Here is a 17,319-nt window from a genome sequence, read left to right on the forward strand (position 1 = left end):
AGTAAGTGGGAGACGTACATCTTTGTGGTCTGAAGACTCTGAGAGTTTGAGTTACTTATCACGGCAGCCAATTATATTCTGATGGATGCATTTCCCATTATACGCTGTCCTGCAACTACAACTAATACTTTCATGTGTTGTCCTTACTTTAAAATAAAATCAACAGATTATTTTAAAAGACATCCTTCCTCTGTCCTGGGAACTCTGCAAATGTCTTTATTTTACCTTCACCCTTATATTTGTCTGGGAATAGAATTGTAGGATAAAAATCTCTTTCAGAGCTTTCAAAATAGTGCACTAATGGTGTCTGACTTTTGTCTTCTGATGAGAAACCTGATGCTGATCTGATTCTTTTTCCTTTATAAATGAATCTTTTTTAAATCTATGGAAAATGACATCAAAGTCTCCTAACTCGTTTTCTTTTGTTTTATCTCTTTGTTTTTTTCCACTTTCTTTTTGTTCTGTATTGGGAGGACTTTTTTCAACTTTTCAGCCATTTCTTAAAGTTTGCATTTTATCAGTATCTCTTATTTGGAGAATTTTAATGCATATTCTATGTAAAGTATAGTAGAGAGAAATGCATGAGTCACAAGCACACAAAGGGGTGAATTATCGCAAAGTGAACACACACAGATCACCTCCCGCCAAGTGAAGAAGTCCTTTACTATCAGGATCCAGTCGCCCTGGGCTCCCTTCTGTTCACTTCCCATCCTTTCTCCCAAAGGTTACTCTTATTCTGTTCGAACACTGCCAATTAGCTCCACGTTTCTTTAAAACTTGGCATAAATGGAATCCTAGAGCAAGTCATGTATGCTCTTGAGGGCCCAGTTTCTTCAGCTGACGATTGGCAGTAAAAATATAACAGAGTTCATGGCAGATTGTAGGTGCTCAGTGCATGTTTGTTAAATCTGTTCAGCTCATAGTACCTTCAAACAGCTTTCATCATTTTTCTTAACCTTTGGTGGATTGATGGCATAAAAACGGGCACTAGAGTACTTAACCAGAGAACCTATAATTGTAGGAACTGATGTGGGGCAGACTGGAAGGTGGAAAGTCGTGAAGTAGGAGGGGACACATTCGTTGTCTTAGTTCAAGTGGCAGTGACAAAATTCTGTGTTTTTTTGTGGCTTAACAGCTTTTCACAGTTCTGAAGGCTGAAGTCTAAGATTAGGGGCCAGGATGGTTGCTTCTTGCCATCTTTTGTCTGCTTCCTCACAGAGCAAGGAGAGAAAAAGAATCTGTCGTCTGCCTCTTCCTACAAGGGCATCAATCCCATCACGAGGGCTCCATTCTTGTAATTTAATTACCTCTAGAGGTCCCATCTCCATCACACTGGGACTTGGGGCTTCCAGAGATGAATTTGGAGGGGGGCAGAATTCAACCCGTAGCACCAGACACTGTGTAAGTTTTGTGCTGTGGGGTGCTGGATTCTGTTGTGTTCTTTTACACAGCATTGGCTTGGTTGGGTACATAGTTAAATTACTTGGGATCATCTGGGCCTGCTTCAGGATTTCTTTTAAGTTTTTTAAAGGCAGATTCAGAATAGCCTTTAATCTAAGCCTAATTTAGCTTCATTACTAAGGCAAGACCCCTTACGGGGACGTTCCTTGATGCCTACTGTACTAAGAAGGGTTTCCATTTTGCCCTGATGGAATCGTAGACTTTCCTTGATCCTGAATGAGCTCTAGAATTTTCTAGCCTATTCCTTCCCAGAAGTCTCCCCCTTGGCCTTGAGTGGTTTGTTTGTTTGTTTTTCTCAGGTTGTGCAGATCATGACTCAGCCACAGACTCCCCAGGACCCCTAGGAGGTCTTTGAAGTTGAGAACTCCCAACCCTCCCCTCCAGTACTCCTTTGGTAAATTTCAGCCACCCTGGCTTCCCTGGGCTCTGTTTGGGTTTCCCTTTCCTGAGCTACATCCTGAAAATCGTCTCCATGCACTAAGGGGTCATCATAAGGCTTATATTGCTGTTTCCTTTCTCTCAAGGACCATAATTCTGCATTGCCTATTGTCCAATACAGTCCCGTGAGGCTTAATGACAGGAACAGGTTCTGAGGATGTATCATTTGGCAATTTTGTTGTGACAACATCATAGAATACACTTAAGCACAACTAAGATGGCTACAACGTCACTAGGTGACATAATCTCATGGGACCGCTGTTGTATATGTGGCCCATTGTTAGCTGAAACCTTCTGCAGCCTATGATTGCACTTGAAAATCCTTATTTTATATAATTTCGCCTATTTTCCTAATTGTCTAAGAAAGGTTAAATCCAGCCTCTATTAGTCTGACGTGACTGGAAGAAAAAGTCTTTGCCCAACACTTTGAAAAAAGAATTACCCATATGGAAAATCTGAAAGCCTGGAAACCACCGTTCTGGACGTAACTTTCTTTAAAACGGCACCAAAACCAATTTATAATGGGTGATCTGACCAATCCAGATCAAAACTGTCGAATTTATCCTCAAAACTGGAGTAAAGATGGGGCCGGGGCCGGGAGGAGAAAGAGGAGAAATGAGATACAAGAGACTTTGTTCTTGCTGTGGTTAGAGTGGATGTGTCCCCTCAAAGTCCATGTTGGGACCTAGGACCCAACATGGCAGAACTAAGAGGCTGGCCCTTTTAGGAGGGTTAAGCACAGCCCCTGGGAATGGGATTAGTACATTGAAAAAAGGGCCTGAGGAAACTTCCATTTCTTATGCTAAATGGGGACACAGTGTTTATCCTTTTGGTCACCTCACCACCAGCCTCAGCAAGAAGGTGCCATCTGGAAACAGAGCAGCCCTCACCAGACACCAAATCTGTTAGCACCTTGATCTTGAACTCCTCATCTCCAGAACTGTGAGAAAATAAATATTTCTGTTCTTTAAAAATTGCCTTGTCTTGGGCATTTTGTTATAGCAGTGCAAAGGAACTAAGACATTCCCCAACAAGAAATGCATCCACCCTGACTTGGAGGCAGCACACTGTTGAGGGCACAGGTTCAGGAGCTGACTGCCTGGGTTTGAGTCCCAGCCCTGCCACTTACAAGCTCACCTTGAGCTGGCTGCTTAATTGCTCTGTGCCTCAGTTTCCTCATCTGTAGGCTGAGTTAGTGACAATATTCTCATCTACCTTATAGAGTTGGTTGTTAATGAAGGTGAAATAAATTAATGTTCCTAAAATACTAAGGATGGTCAATGATACATTGTATTTTGTAAGTGTCTGAACTCGTTTTTCTTATTAAAGAAGTAATGCACAGGGCTGGGGTTGTGGGCTCAGCAGCAGAGCACTCACTTAGCATGTGCGAGGCCCTGGGTTCAATCCTCAGCACCACATAAAATAAATAAATAAAATAAAGGTAATGTGTCCAACTACAACTAAAAGATATATATATATATACCGCAGTCTGGCTGGGCACAAATGCCGCAGTCTGGCTGGGCACACAATCACGAGCCACCACACAGCTTGTAGATTCAAACAGCAACTCTTTATTCCCGAACTCACACCAGCCGTCTACAAACACGTTCTGGGGAAATCCACGTTCTCTTCCCAAATCCACGTTCTCTGCCCAAATCCACCTCCACTGGGCTTCTATCTCCAAAATATATTGTCTGAATCCCGTGAGAACTCAAGGGGAACTCAGGCAGCAGGATACGCCCTATTCCCAGCAGGAATAATCTTAAACCTTAAACCTGGAACCTAAACTGGGAACGCCCTAAACAGGATTATCTTAAAACCGGGAACACCCTAATCTGCCTTGGTCCTTGAGCAAGGTCACGTACATTCAATGTCACTGCAACATGGGGTACGCTGGCAAGGAAATTGTCATACCTACTTGGCTAATGGCTCCCAGTATATATATATATTTTTTTTTTTTTTTTTTAAAGAAGTAATGCACATTTACTGTAGATAGAGACGTTCACCAGGGTAGAGGGGTGAGGCCTGCTAGGGCCGCCTGATTGTTTCCCACCCTTCAGGTTGGACTTCCTTACTACAGTGTACTTCCTCACTACAGTGTACTTCCTCAAGCCCCGCTCTAGTCCTGCAGGCATGGGAGAAACAAAGCTTGCAGATCTGGTTGGGTCAGATCTACCAAAGACAGCTTACACCTTGAAGTACCAACCACTGTGAGGTCCCCTCATGACTGTGTATTCAGAAATGCTCTCAGCCCAGAGGAAAATTTGCACATTATTGGACAAAAATAACAACACAAAACTGGTTAGTCTCTGCTTTTTTACAACTTAAATGAAAAATTTTCTTTAACAAACATATTTTATAATTTAAACTGTTACAAGTCTTATGCTTTAAAGATGACATATACATATGTATAAAACCTGTGTAGTCTCATAGTTATATCTCTTAGAAAGCCAAATGTCTTCTCATTACATGTTATTAAACATGGGGAAGGCATCACTAGTTATAATAATCAGGAAAAAAATATGCATTTTTTTGTTTCTTATTTTTGAAAAGTTATCATCAAATACACATAGATTTTAACCGTCTTCGCTGATCTTATTTTTTTATTTCTTAGATTCATTTATTTATTTTGGTATTGGGGATTAAACCCAGGAGCACTTGACCACTGAGCCTCATCCCCAGCTCTTTTTAATATTTTATTTAGAGACAGAGTCTCACTGAGTTGCTTAAGGCCTGTTAAGTTGCTGAGGCTGGCTCTGAACTCTCTATCCTCCTCCTCAGCCTCGTGAGCTGCTGGGATTACAGGCCTGCGCCACAGCGCCTGGCCATCTTTGTTTTTAAATGAAAAGTTCAATGGTGTTGAGTACTTTCAAACTGTTGTCCTACCATCATCACCATTCACTCAAAGACCTGTTTTCTTGTGAAACTGAAATCCTCTTCCTATTAGATAATCCCTGCCTGTCGCCCCTCTTCCCATGTGACTCTTCTATGTACCCCACATACATGGAGTCTTGAGGCCTTGGTCTGCTTGCGAGCAGCTTATCTCACTCAGCGTGGTGTCCTCGGGCTCACTCCTGCTGTGCCACTGTAAAGTTTCTGCCCTTCTAAAGGCTGAGTGGGGTTCCACAGTGGGTACAGGTCTCTCTCTTCATTCATTCACCCCTCCACGGACACTTGGGCTGCTTCCACTTTGGGCTATTGTGACTAATGCTGCTGGGAACTCAGATACACACATCTCTCTTCAAAACTCTGTTTGTAATTCTTTTGAGAAACAGACCCAGAAGTGGAATGGCTGGATTACATGGTAATTCTACCTTTAAATTTTCGAGGAGCTGCCACTCTGTTTTCCACAGGGGCTGGATCATTTTACATTTCCAACACAGTGCCCCAGGGCTCCAACTTTTCTGTATTCTCGGCCACACGTTATTTATTTATTTAGGTTTTTGTAATGGTTATCCTAATAAGTGTGAGTTGAGAGCTCATTGTGCTTTTGATTTGCATTTCTTTAATAAACTGGCCTCTTTTTCTGAGTTAAGAAATAGCTTTACATGGCAAAGTGCCATATCTTGTAACTACATCTAAATGAAACTGTTCACATGTGTGTACCTGTGATTCTACGGCCAGATCAGGCTAAGAAGTATTCCCAGTACCCCAAGAGCTTTCTCATACCCCTTCCAAGTCAGTGACACCCCCCCCCCCAGGTAACCACTCCTCAGGACATGGATAGTTTTAATCTCCTCTCTGGCTTTTGCTCCATCAGACCAGTCCTCAACAATGCTCTTGTCGTATTGTCCTTTGACGGTCATGGCAATGTTGACATTCTGCATAACCTTCTCCTCCTTATCTTGCTGAGGGTGATTTCAACACAGCATTCAAAATTCTCCAAGTATTGATATCCTTTGCATCACTTCCCCTCTCTTCACAAGAATTCTTATCAAATTCAGTTGTGACTTACACTTCTGTCACCAAGATTTGTTTGATTCTACACAGACTTAGAAGCTGATGTCTTCTCTCAGAGGTGGGATCACATTTATCAAAATGTGATCCTGGGACAAAAATGGAAAGTCAGAATGTCAATGTGTTCGATGATAACAAAATATATATATGATTGTTAAGTAAACTGGAATAGCCTCATCTGCATGAGCTGCACATTCTTTCCTGAAAGCAGATCTAAACGAAAAGTCGATTTTACATTGAAGGTGGCTTGGTGAGCACTTGCTCTCCCAGCGCTGTCCGCTAAGTCTAGTAGTTGTCAAGGATTGTGCTGGGTGCTCAGTGGAGAAGGGTGAAGAGGAAAGATGGGACTCTATGCCCATAGATTCTAAAGTGCAGAGGGGAAGCCAGGCCCTGAACAGATGATCAGACTTCCAGCTTAGAAAAAAACATCTAAAATGCACATCTTAGCCTCTGCTTTCTTTCTGCACTTACTAAAATAACATACAGAAAATACAGCTACTTTTTTTTTGAGGGGGTACCAGGGACTGAACCCAGGGGCACTCTACCACTCTACACACCCCCAGCCCTATTTTGTATTTTATTTAGAGACAGGGTCTCAGTGAGTTGCTTATCACCTCGCCACTGCTGAGGCTGGCTTTGAAATTGCGGTCCTCCTGTTTCGGACTCCTGAGCCGCTGGGATTACAGGTGTGTAACACCGCGCCTGGCTCAGGGATTCCTTAAAATGGCAATTCACCAAGACAGGGGTCAGCAAACTACGGTCTATAGACTCGATTAAGTCTATTGCCTATTTACATGCAGTCTATAAGCTAAGGACAGTCTTATACTCTTAAATGGCTGTAAAAAAATTCAAAAGGAGAATATTTTATGATGTGAAAATTTCTATGTACATAAATAAACTTTTATTGGAACATGGCCACATATTCCAACTTGTGTTCCTGAATTCCATGCTACAGTGACAGAGTTGAGTAGATGTGGTGCAGACCATCTAGCATGAAAAGCCCCCCAAAATTGACTCTGTCCCTTCACGGAAAATAATTTGCCAATCCCTGCTCTAGAAAGTCCAATAGGACTTTCTGCAATGATGAAAATACAGCAGCCAGCCTCAGCTGACGGGTGGCCATTGAGCACTGGAAATGTGACTAGTGCAACTGAGGAGCCCAAAGCTTATTCTATTTAAATTTCAGCAGCTACATGTAGGTGGAGGCTGCCATATTGATAGCCTACAGAGCAACTGACAGAAGGGGCGTAAAGGCAGCGCATGCTGCAGAAGGAGGGGGGAAGGCTCACAGGTGGAGGCTGAGAGGTCCCCGCAGCCTCATCCTCTCAGGCTCTTTTCCAGCCTACATTCCAAACGCTGGCCCTGGAAGGTCCCTGAATGTTAGAGTCTGTAAACAAGTCTGGATGGCGCCTGGCAAAATGCCAGAGGGAGTGGTTTGTGAAGTAATGCCAGCGAGCCATTAAGTGTGGAGATTCCTTATTGGTTGACTGATGTATCTAGTTTATGCTAATTAGATAATCTGTGTGGAATGTATAAATACTGCTCCTGTCCTGCAATAAACGGCTCCTACTCCTGCTGTATCAACGTACACAAGTCGTTCGTCACCCCCCGGTTATTTTGCTGCAGCCGGACTGCGGCACCTGAACAGATACTGAGACTTCTGGGGAGGGAGAGAGCGACTGCATAGGGTTATACTTTCCCAGGGAGGATTATGCTCTCCTAAAAAGGGTACAGAGAGAGCTGGGCTTGTGGCTCAGTGATAGAACATTTGCCTAGCACATGTGAGGCCCTGGATTTGATCCTCAGCAACACATAAAAATAATAAAATAATAAAGGAATTGTGTCCATCTTCAACTAAAAAAAAATGTCCAGAGAGTCTTCTGGAGAATTTAACCAGATCAGAAGGAAGACTTAAAGATCCTGGTACTGGGAGTTCCTAATGCATAGGCACCCAAAGTTCATGATCAATAAGCCCTCCGCATATGCTCCAAGAGCATTGGTCTACATGCCGTCCTTCAGTATGAACAGGTAAACAAGATTCATCATACACCTGGGGAAATCCTGGAATAAGTGAGGAAAAAAACCAAACAGATAAATAGACTTAGGCAAAGATCCATGGAAACACATATTAAATTAAGAGGTTCATGAAGCTGGGTGGGAAATACAGTCTTTATTTTCAGAAAGTAGCATTTCCTTTGTAGCATTTCCTTTGATCATGAGTAATAGAAGTAATTAAGTACCTGCAACTTCATCACCAATAGAAATCACGTGTTTTTCTATCACATTGCTTTTGTGGAATTTATTTCAAGATATGACATTTATGCTCTTTATGACTCTGAAATTATGATTCTTAACAAAAATGCTGCTAAATCTTATAATATAGAAGCATTGGGGCTGGAATATGTTACTCTATGACAGATTTCTTAAATATTTTGATAACTGCATTTCAGTATACACAGATTCCTCAACTTACAATGGGGTTCTATCAAAGTAGACCAATTGTAAGTTGAAATTATCGTAAGTCAAAAATTCATAGTAGAGTGCTTACCTAGCATATGTGAGGTACTGGGTTCAACTCTCAGCACCACATAAAAATGAATAAATAAAATAAAAGGTATTGTGTCCATCTACAACTAAATTTTTTTTTAAAAAATGCATTTAATGCACCTAACCTATTGAACATCATAGCTTAGCGACGCAGTACACTGCAGAAGGACAGATGCTTTCCCTTCTGATCGGCTGGCTGCCTAAGAGCTGCAGTTTGTTGCTCTTGCCTAGCATAGAGCGAGAATATCATGCCACATAACACTAACCTGGGAAAAGATTATAATTCCAATTATGGCTTTTATTGAATGCTTATTGTTTTCATACCATCATAAAGTTAAAAAATTTACATAATTTGGGGAATATCTATAAATTTTTATAACCCTATATATGGAGCTTTCTTCATTTAAAAATATCATGGTGGTGCATACCTATGATACCAGTGACTTGGGAGGCTGAGGCAGGAGAGATCACAAGTTCAAGGCCAGCCTCAGCAATTTAGCGAGGCCCTAAGTAACACAGTGAGATCCTGTCTCAAAATAAAAAATCAAAAGGGCTGGGGACTTAGCTCAGTGGTAAAGTACTTTTGGGTTCAATCCCAAGAATCATTCAATCAATCATCAATAAACAATATTCTGAGAGCTGAGGGTGTGGCTCAATGGTAGAGGGCTTGCTTAGCATGTGCAAGGCCCTGGGTTCAATCCCCAGCACCACACACAAAAGAAGTGCTGAAAAAGGAGTTCTTAGGCTCTACAAGATTGCAAAGGAGTCCATGGCTCAAGACAAGTTAAAAACATCTGTAATAATACTCTTTTTTGGAGTTAGAAGTGGGTAGGGAATGCAGACAATAATAAGCACTATGTGCCAGATTTCAAACCTCATGATTCTAAGAGGTAGCTATTATTTTGATAGCTTTAATTAGATTTTTGAAATGCTTGTTTTGTCCTGTCAGTAGGATATTTGGAAAGGGAAAAGATGAATAGATGCACTTGATAAGCCCTCTTGACCCCAAAGTCCAGCTTTCTTTTGCAGAAATGGTACATGGACATTAGAAACCAGTTAGGAAGATGCAAAAGGGACAATAAAAATGGCCCTCAAACTTGTTACCTCTCTGGTCAACATCATTCTGGCCGCTCTCTACGCACACCTCCAGAAATTGACACACATAAACTCAGACATAGATAAATCGATGTATAAAGATATGTAGATAATTTTAAACAAAACAGGATCAAATCACACATTTGTTAAGATTTTTAAGACTTTGTCATTAAACAATTCATTGTGTTTATCTTCCATATCAAAAATGGGAATCAAGGGCAGTTATCATTCTCACGTACAAGTGAGGAAACCGAGAATCAAATAATTAAAACCTGTTTATGATCATACATGGTGAGAGGAGAAGAAACCTCTTGGTCATCCCAGAGCTACTTACTCTTCCAGTTCATGGTCTCTGTGAGGGGCAAACCCGGGAGTTTAGTTGTACCAGATATTTACCTGCAAGCTTGTAGCCTTGAAGGGTTGAAGACTTCAGGGGATTTTAGCTCAAGTGGGGGGAAGACTCTATGCCAGGTGCCAACAGAGATTTACAGCTAAAAATCTTCCACTGAACTGTTAAACTCAGGGGCAGGAATCTGGTGCCTCCTGGATTCCTTGCTTTATTTCTGTTTTGATTCCTTTGTAAAGCAAAGGGGAGCCATAAACTCATTCCTCTGGTTAACCTCAAATAAAACAACTCCACACCTGTAATCTCAGCCACTTGGGAGGCTGAGGCAGGAGGATCACAAGTTCAAAGCCAGCCTCAGCAATTTAGTGAGTCCCTAAGCTACTTAGTGAGACCCTGTCTTAAAATAAAAAATAAAAAACTAATTTTAAAAGTGGTGGTGGTGGGGGGCGGGCTGGGGAAATGGCTCAGTGGTTAAGCACCCCTGGGTTTAATCTTTGGTACTTAAAACAAAAACACCACTAGGTGTCTCCATGGAACCCATCACAGAGATGCAGAGCCATTCACTCGAGGTTGACCTTCCTCATCCAGCTCAGCTCCCAGGAGCTGGAGGAAGTTGAGAGAGAGAATTCAAACGCAAGTCCAGGGAAGGTGGACTCAGTGTGGTCAGACCCCGGGTTTGGTCAATCTGCAGTTTCTCAAAATCAGATTGGCTACAGCAGAATCACTTGAGGCTCTTGTTGAAAGGAGTGATGCCAAGGTTTCACTCCAGAGCAGCAGGTGTCAACCTTTGCTTCACGTGAGAGTCCAGGGAAACTCGGCGCGGGGCTGGGGGTGTAGCTGAGCAGCAGAGCGCTGGCCTAGCATGTGTGAGGCACTAGGTTGGATCCTCAGAACCACATAAAAATAAGTAAATAAATAAAATAAAGGTATTATGTTCATCTACAACTAAGAACTATTTTTTTTTTTAAAGTTCAATGACTCCAGGAACAAAATGACAAGTAGGCTTTTCAGGTTCCTCCACAAGAAACATTAGAAACTGTCAGAACAAACTGTGTCAGAACTCTGGAAAACCATCAAAGGTTTTAGCAACCAAGTGGATTCTGAATCAAGAAAAAGCAGGGCTGGGGTTATATCCAGTTGGTAGAGTACCTTCCTAGCATGCACAAGAGGCCCTGGGTTCAATCCCCAGCACCAAAAAAATAAAATAAAATAAAAAAGCAACTTAAAAGCAGCTCTGTGGGAAATGAAGGCTAAGGTAGAGCTGTAAATCAGCCCGGCCTCGTGTTGAAAGAGGACCTCAGCACAGAGCCAGTCTGCAAAGACTGAGGGAGGTGTGTTTGATTTTGTCATCTTTCATTTGTTTTCAAGGAAATCCCTATCAAAATACTAATCAAACATAAACTAAAGGAACAGAGATTCAGTGACCACATTTGACAAGGAATACAGTCTTTTCCTAAAATAGTTTATAAGAGTCATTAAGAAACAGAGGACTCGCTGGGCATGGTGGTGCATACCTGTAATCCCAGTGGCTTGGAAGACCGAGGCGGTGGATCACAGGTTTGAAGACAGTCTCAGCAACTTAGTGAAGCTATAAGCAATGTAGTGAGATCCTGCCTCAAAATACAAAATTTAAAAAGGGCTGGGGATATAGCTTAGTGGTTAAGTGCTCTTGGGTCAATCCCTGGTACCAAAAACTAAAACTAAAACAGATCATTACAACCTTCAATAATCAAATTCAACAAACCCTGGAGAAGGGAGAGACTCTGATCTTCAAAATTATCACATTATAATATACAAATGTTCAATTTTCAGGTCTGGGAGTATAAGATTACCAACTATACAAACAAACAAACCAACCAACCACACACACACACACACACACACACACACAAAGAGAAAAGTGTGTTCCATGCATGCCTGTAATCCCAGTGATAGACCCAACCTGATCTTTTCTTAAAATTGGGCATCTCCCCACAAAACCATGAAAAGATAATTTCGGCTTTACTATAAATTACTGCAAATTCTGAACCTGCTTGGAATGCCTGCCCGTGCCTTGAACTCACCCATGCCTGGCTCTCTGACCAGGTAGCAGCCCTCTCTGAAAGTTAGTGACACCTCATAAATATTGGCCTTCCCTGGCCAGACAACAACCCTTTCTGAGGCTCTAATGGTCCTCATAAATTCTGATGTTGGGGCCAGCAAAAAATGTAAACTACCATTAGTATGATGCTTGTCAGAGTTCTGTTATCTGTAACCCCCCTTTGTGTAACTTTCTGGGCTATAAAGCTGGGCTTCAGGAAAGCTGGGGTGCTGTCTTGTTCCCACCGTTTTGGGAGGGAGAGGCAGCCCGGCCGGTTGAAATAATAAGCTTGCTTTAATTTGACTTTAATTGGAGTCAGTGGTCTTTTCTTGTGTCCTGGTCTAACACCAGCGGCTTGGGAGGCCGAGGCAAGAGGATCGAGAGTTCAAAGCTAGCCTCAGCACCTTAGCGAGACCCTTTCTCAAAATAAAAAATAAAATGGGCTGGGGATGTGGCTCAGTGGTTAAGCACCCCTGGGATCAATCCCTAGTACCAAAAAAAGAAAAGTGTGTTTCTGAAGCTGAGAGGTATAATAACTGAAATGAAAATCTAACGTCCAGCCTTGTCCTAGTCTAATCACATTAAAATGTCTGGAGTGGGGGCTCCAGCATTAGTTTCTCAAAACTCTGTGAACATGGAGAACCTCTGTCCCAGAAGTTTTGATTTAGCCTGCAGAAGCTGTGAGTCTACAGAAGAGGCACATTATCATCACGTGAAGAACTCTAGAAATACTGACTTCTGGATTCCTCCCCAAATCATTTGAAAAGGAAGCTTTGGGGGTAAACACTGGGAATTGGCCTTTTGAACACATTTCCTTAATAATTCTGATGACCACACAATTCCATGAATTCCATCTTCCATATCGGAAAGACTTTTCTTCATCAGGATACCAACAGCCCCACTATCTAGTGCACATGTGTTAATAGCATTTGTTAATAGTCCCTTGATGAGGCTGAGTTCGCTGAATGATTCACTGACTCATTTCAGACTAACCTCGTGTCTTGAGGGCCCTGGGAATGCAGCAGTGCACTGAGGAGACGTATCCCTGCCCTCATGAAGCATTCTTTCCAGCACAGGAGCCAAATAGATCACATGATTATGACTGTTGACGAGGAAATTAAAGTGAGACAAGGGGTTAGAGAGGGAGGGGAGTGGGCAGGGTGTCACCGGTAGCTGACATTGAAGAAGGGACAGTGAAGGGGGAGCCTACTGTTGAGGGACATCTAGGAAGAGAGCCTGCTGATTGAATAAAAACACCTGAAATCTCGGCTTAAAAGGAAGACAACTTGCACCTTCCAGTGTCTCCCTTTTGTTTTGGATCATCTCTCATCTGGGGCCAAATGGCCTTGCTCTGGGGCCTTCGACCAGTATGGGTGTGAATTTTGAGCTGGCCACACCATCCCAAAGAGTCACAATGTCTTCAACTGTAAAATGCCTTAATAGTCACCAGGATTCCTCTCTGACGGTAGGATTGCCATCGCGGGTACCTGGCATAGGGAGGTAGAGTGCAAGGGTTAAGTCATGAGTGCTGCAGCCAATGGCTTCCATCCAGAGCCTGGCTCTGCCATTTTCTTACCATAAAACTCCAAGCAAATCATTTCGCCTTTCTGAGTCTTTGGCTTACGTGCTAGAAACAAAAATGTCATGTCCTACTTCTGATCCTGGGACCATGTTAGGTTACTTGATCAGAGGGAATCAAGGTTGCAGATGAGATTAAGACTGCTAGTCAGCTGACTTCTTCTTTTTTAGTCGTAGACAGACACAATGCCTTTTAAAAGAATTTTTAGATGTTGATGGACCTTTATTTTATTCATTTATTTATGTGTGGTGCTGAGAATCGAGCCCAGGGCCTTATACATGCCAGGCAAGTGCTCTACCACTGAGCCCCAGCCCTAGCCCAACACAATGCCTTTTTTATTTTATTTTATTTATTTTTATATAGTGCTAAGGATCCACCCAGTGCCTCACACTTGCTAGCCAAGCACTGTACCACTGAGCTACAACTCCAGCCCCTCGTCAGCTGACTTTAAGACCAGGAGATCATCCTGTGCTATCCAGCTGGGGTCCTTACCCGTGGAGCAGGGGGCAGAAGAATGGTCACAGTGACGTGATGTCAGGATGGGGCCCAGGGTTGCTGGTTTGTACACGAAGGAGACTCTAGTCAAGGAATGCCAGTGGTCCCTGGGGAAAAATTCAGGCTACTCTGCTGGTACTGAACTTTGGCCCACAGAGGCCTGTGTAGGACTTGCAACCTACAGAACTGGAGATGGTGAGTTTGTATTGCTGAAGCCACCCACCATGCTAGTGGCAATTAGCAGCAATAAGAAACGAATAAAATCTATCATTTGAAAATGGACAACATCATAGTATCCGCCTCACTGGCTGTTCTGGAGGGTTCTCTGAGCCCCCCTCAGTGCTAGGTCCCCAGTAAGTGCTCTGGCAGATAAAACAAAGATGTCCATACCGTAGTCTCCAGGACCTGGGAGTGTTACCCTACTTGCCAAAAGGGACTTCCCAGATGTGATTAAAGATTTTGAGTCAGATTATCCTGGTGGGCTCAATGTGGTCAGAGATCCTTACAAGCAAAGGGAGGGAGGCAGGAAGGCCAGAATCCTGGAAGGAGACGTGAGGACAGAAGCCAGATGAAGGTAGGGAGAATAAGGGAAGGGAGAGAGAGGGGAGGGAGGCCCGGAGTCGGGGAGAGAGAGTGCTAATGATTTTTTTTTCTTTTTCTTTTCCAGTGCTGGGGATAGAACCTAGGGCCTTGCACATGCTGGACCAATGCTCTTCCACCGATCTGCACTCCCAGCTGGACACACAGGGAGAGATTTGAAGATGCCATGCTGTGGGTTTTGAAGATAGAGAAAGGGATCGGGATCCAAGGAATGTGCAAGATCTCTGGAAGCTGGAAAAGTAAGAAACACCTTTGTAGAAGATCGTAGAGGATCTCGGACCTGCTGACACCTAGTTCTGGGACTCCTGGCTTCCAGCACCGTAAAAGAACACATTTGTGCAGTCTCAGGGAGGAGGCAATCAGTTCCAGCAGCCACGGGAAACAACACAGTGCTCAATAAACGCTGAGTATTGCCATTAGGTGGACCTCCAGCCTTAGGTCAGGTACAGGGTGCTCAGAAGTACTAATCACAATAGCAGTGATGGTGCCTGGAATCCACCAGGGGCACACCAAGATGCCACCTCCAGTTTTTTCTGCTTAATTTTTGGCCTCCAAAGCATCTAAAAGCATTTTGCTCACAATTTTTTGTTTGTTTTTAAAAATTAAATTCAAAACCAGGAACTTCCTCCCACCAGGCAGGTCTCTGCCATGTGCTAGCGAAAGCTAATAGCTTTGTCTTAGAAGAGGCAGTGGGGATAGGCAATACACCCAGGGTAGAAAAGGGTGCCCAGCCCCGGTCCTGGCACTGCTTGGCCGGTGACTTGGGTCATCTTGCTTCTCTTCTCTGAGCTTCATTTTCACCCATTAGAAAACAAAGGGATTAAAGCGTCGACAATTCCCATTGGTTAGGCACCTTTGATGTATGTCACAGTTTGGATCTGAAATGTCCCCTGAAGGTTCAAGTGTTAAAAATGGGGTCCCCAATGCAGCAGTGTTCAGAGTGGGGCTTTGGGAAGTGACTGGATCATGAGAACTCTGAATTAATCCTTCCATTGGTTCATGATAGAATGGGCTTTGGGGACGGGGTGGGAACTGCAGAAGGTGGGGCCTAGTTGGAAGAAGTAGGTCACCGGGGGTGTGCCTCAGAAGGGTGTGTCTTGGCCTTGGCCGCTTCTTCTCTTTCTGCTCCACCTTTAAGGAAGGTGGCTTTGTTCCACCATGTGCTCCCCACCAGGATGTTCAGCCTCGCCTCAGGCCCAAGGGGATGGGGCCTAGCAATGGATTGAACCCTCTAAACTGTGAGCCAAGACCAATCTTTCATCTCTTGTTTTCCTCAGGCATTTTGTCACAGTAATGGAAAGCTGACACAATGTCCAAGGTGTGTGTATACTCTTATTTGAGCCCAGTGAAGCCAATGCAAGGAATCATTTCCATTTTATAACCCAGAACACTGAGAGGCCCACAGAGGTTAAGTGACTTACTCAAGTCACAGAGTTGGCAGAGCTGGGATTTAAGCCAGGACCACTTGACTCCTTTATGACGTGCCCCTCCACCTTTAACATGTTATTGCCCTCTCTGAGGACAATGACATGTTTAAAGGACATATTTACATATCTGCTCTGGTGTTATTGTTTGGACATGAGGTCTCCCCCCATGCCCAAACGTTCCTGTGTTAATTCAGAAATATTCAGAGGTAAAATCCTCAGATTATGCGAGCCCGTCAGTCCGTCCTATTTTGAAGGGACTCACTAACTGGGTGTAACTACCTGTAGGCTGGGGTGTGTGGCTGGGGAGGTGGGTCACTGGGAGGTGCCCTGGGAGGGTTCAGCTCCCTGCGGCCCTGCCTTTCTCCTCCTTCTCTCTGCTTCCTGGCAACCATAAACAGAGCAGCCTTCCTCCCCCAGGCCCCTCCGCCATGGTGTTCTGCCTCTCCTGGGCCCAGAGCTACGGAGTCGGCCCACAGGGTCTAATCTCTTAAACTGTGAGCCAAAATAAACTTTTCCTCCTCTACATTGTTCCCACCATGTATTTTGGTCACAGATGAAAAGCTGGCGAACCCATCTGGTGTCTCTGGGAGTCACAGAGAGGACAGGGAGGAGCTATGAGCAGCCCCACAGTGGGTCACCTTCTAACTTACACACGCGCATCCTGGAAGTGGTCGCTCCCTCAGAGCCTCTGACCCAGCTCCTCAGAGGCTTTCCTCAGGAAGACCCATCCCACCTCACCTGTTGTGACAGACACCACAGTTGCAAAACCAGTGTATATTCTCCCCTTCTGACTTAGTAACAGAATCCCCGTTTTCTTTGAATGACAATGGGCCCAGTTAAAAATACCTCCTTGCATTCCCTCCCCTGGAGCTAATGTGATCAATCCTCAGACTCAGTTTTTTATTTATTTTTAGTTGGACCCGATACCTTCATTTTATTTATTTTTATGTGGTGCTGAGGATCGAACCCAGGGCCTTGCATGTGCTAGGCGAGCGCTCTACCCCTGAGCCACAACCCCAACCCTCTGGTCCAGTTTTGATCAATGAGATATAAATAGAAATTTGGATGGGGCTCCCTGGGAATTTCTTGTCTTCCTCATACAAAAAGGCTGAGGAACTCAACAGGCGCATGCCTTTTTCTCTTTGCCTTTGCCATTATTCCTGCCTGGAATGTAGGTGAGATTACTGGAAGTAGGGCAATCATCTTATGACTATGAGGAAAGAACCCCTTGCTAAAGATAGCCGAGGAGGAAGGCAGAAGGAGCTTCTGTCCTTAAGGATTTCTTTGAGACTCT

At 43.7% G+C, this 17,319-nt stretch overlaps 1 long non-coding RNA gene across 1 annotated transcript in view; it reads left to right on the forward strand.

Moving 5' to 3' along the window:
• LOC124085928 (uncharacterized) overlaps positions 1-16,548 on the forward strand; it is a 29,039-nt gene extending 12,491 nt beyond the window's left edge. The window contains exon 3 of the long non-coding RNA XR_006849633.2: positions 14,666-16,548. This is a non-coding gene — a long non-coding RNA (uncharacterized LOC124085928). The remainder of the gene's footprint in view (positions 1-14,665) is intronic.
• The last annotated feature ends 771 nt before the right edge of the window (positions 16,549-17,319 follow it).

This window comes from Marmota monax, unplaced genomic scaffold (assembly GCF_021218885.2).
Source record: "Marmota monax isolate L192 unplaced genomic scaffold, Marmota_monax_Labrador192_F-V1.1 WCK01_AAM20220418_F8-fsc00014, whole genome shotgun sequence".
NCBI classification, from domain to species: Eukaryota; Metazoa; Chordata; class Mammalia; order Rodentia; family Sciuridae; genus Marmota; species Marmota monax.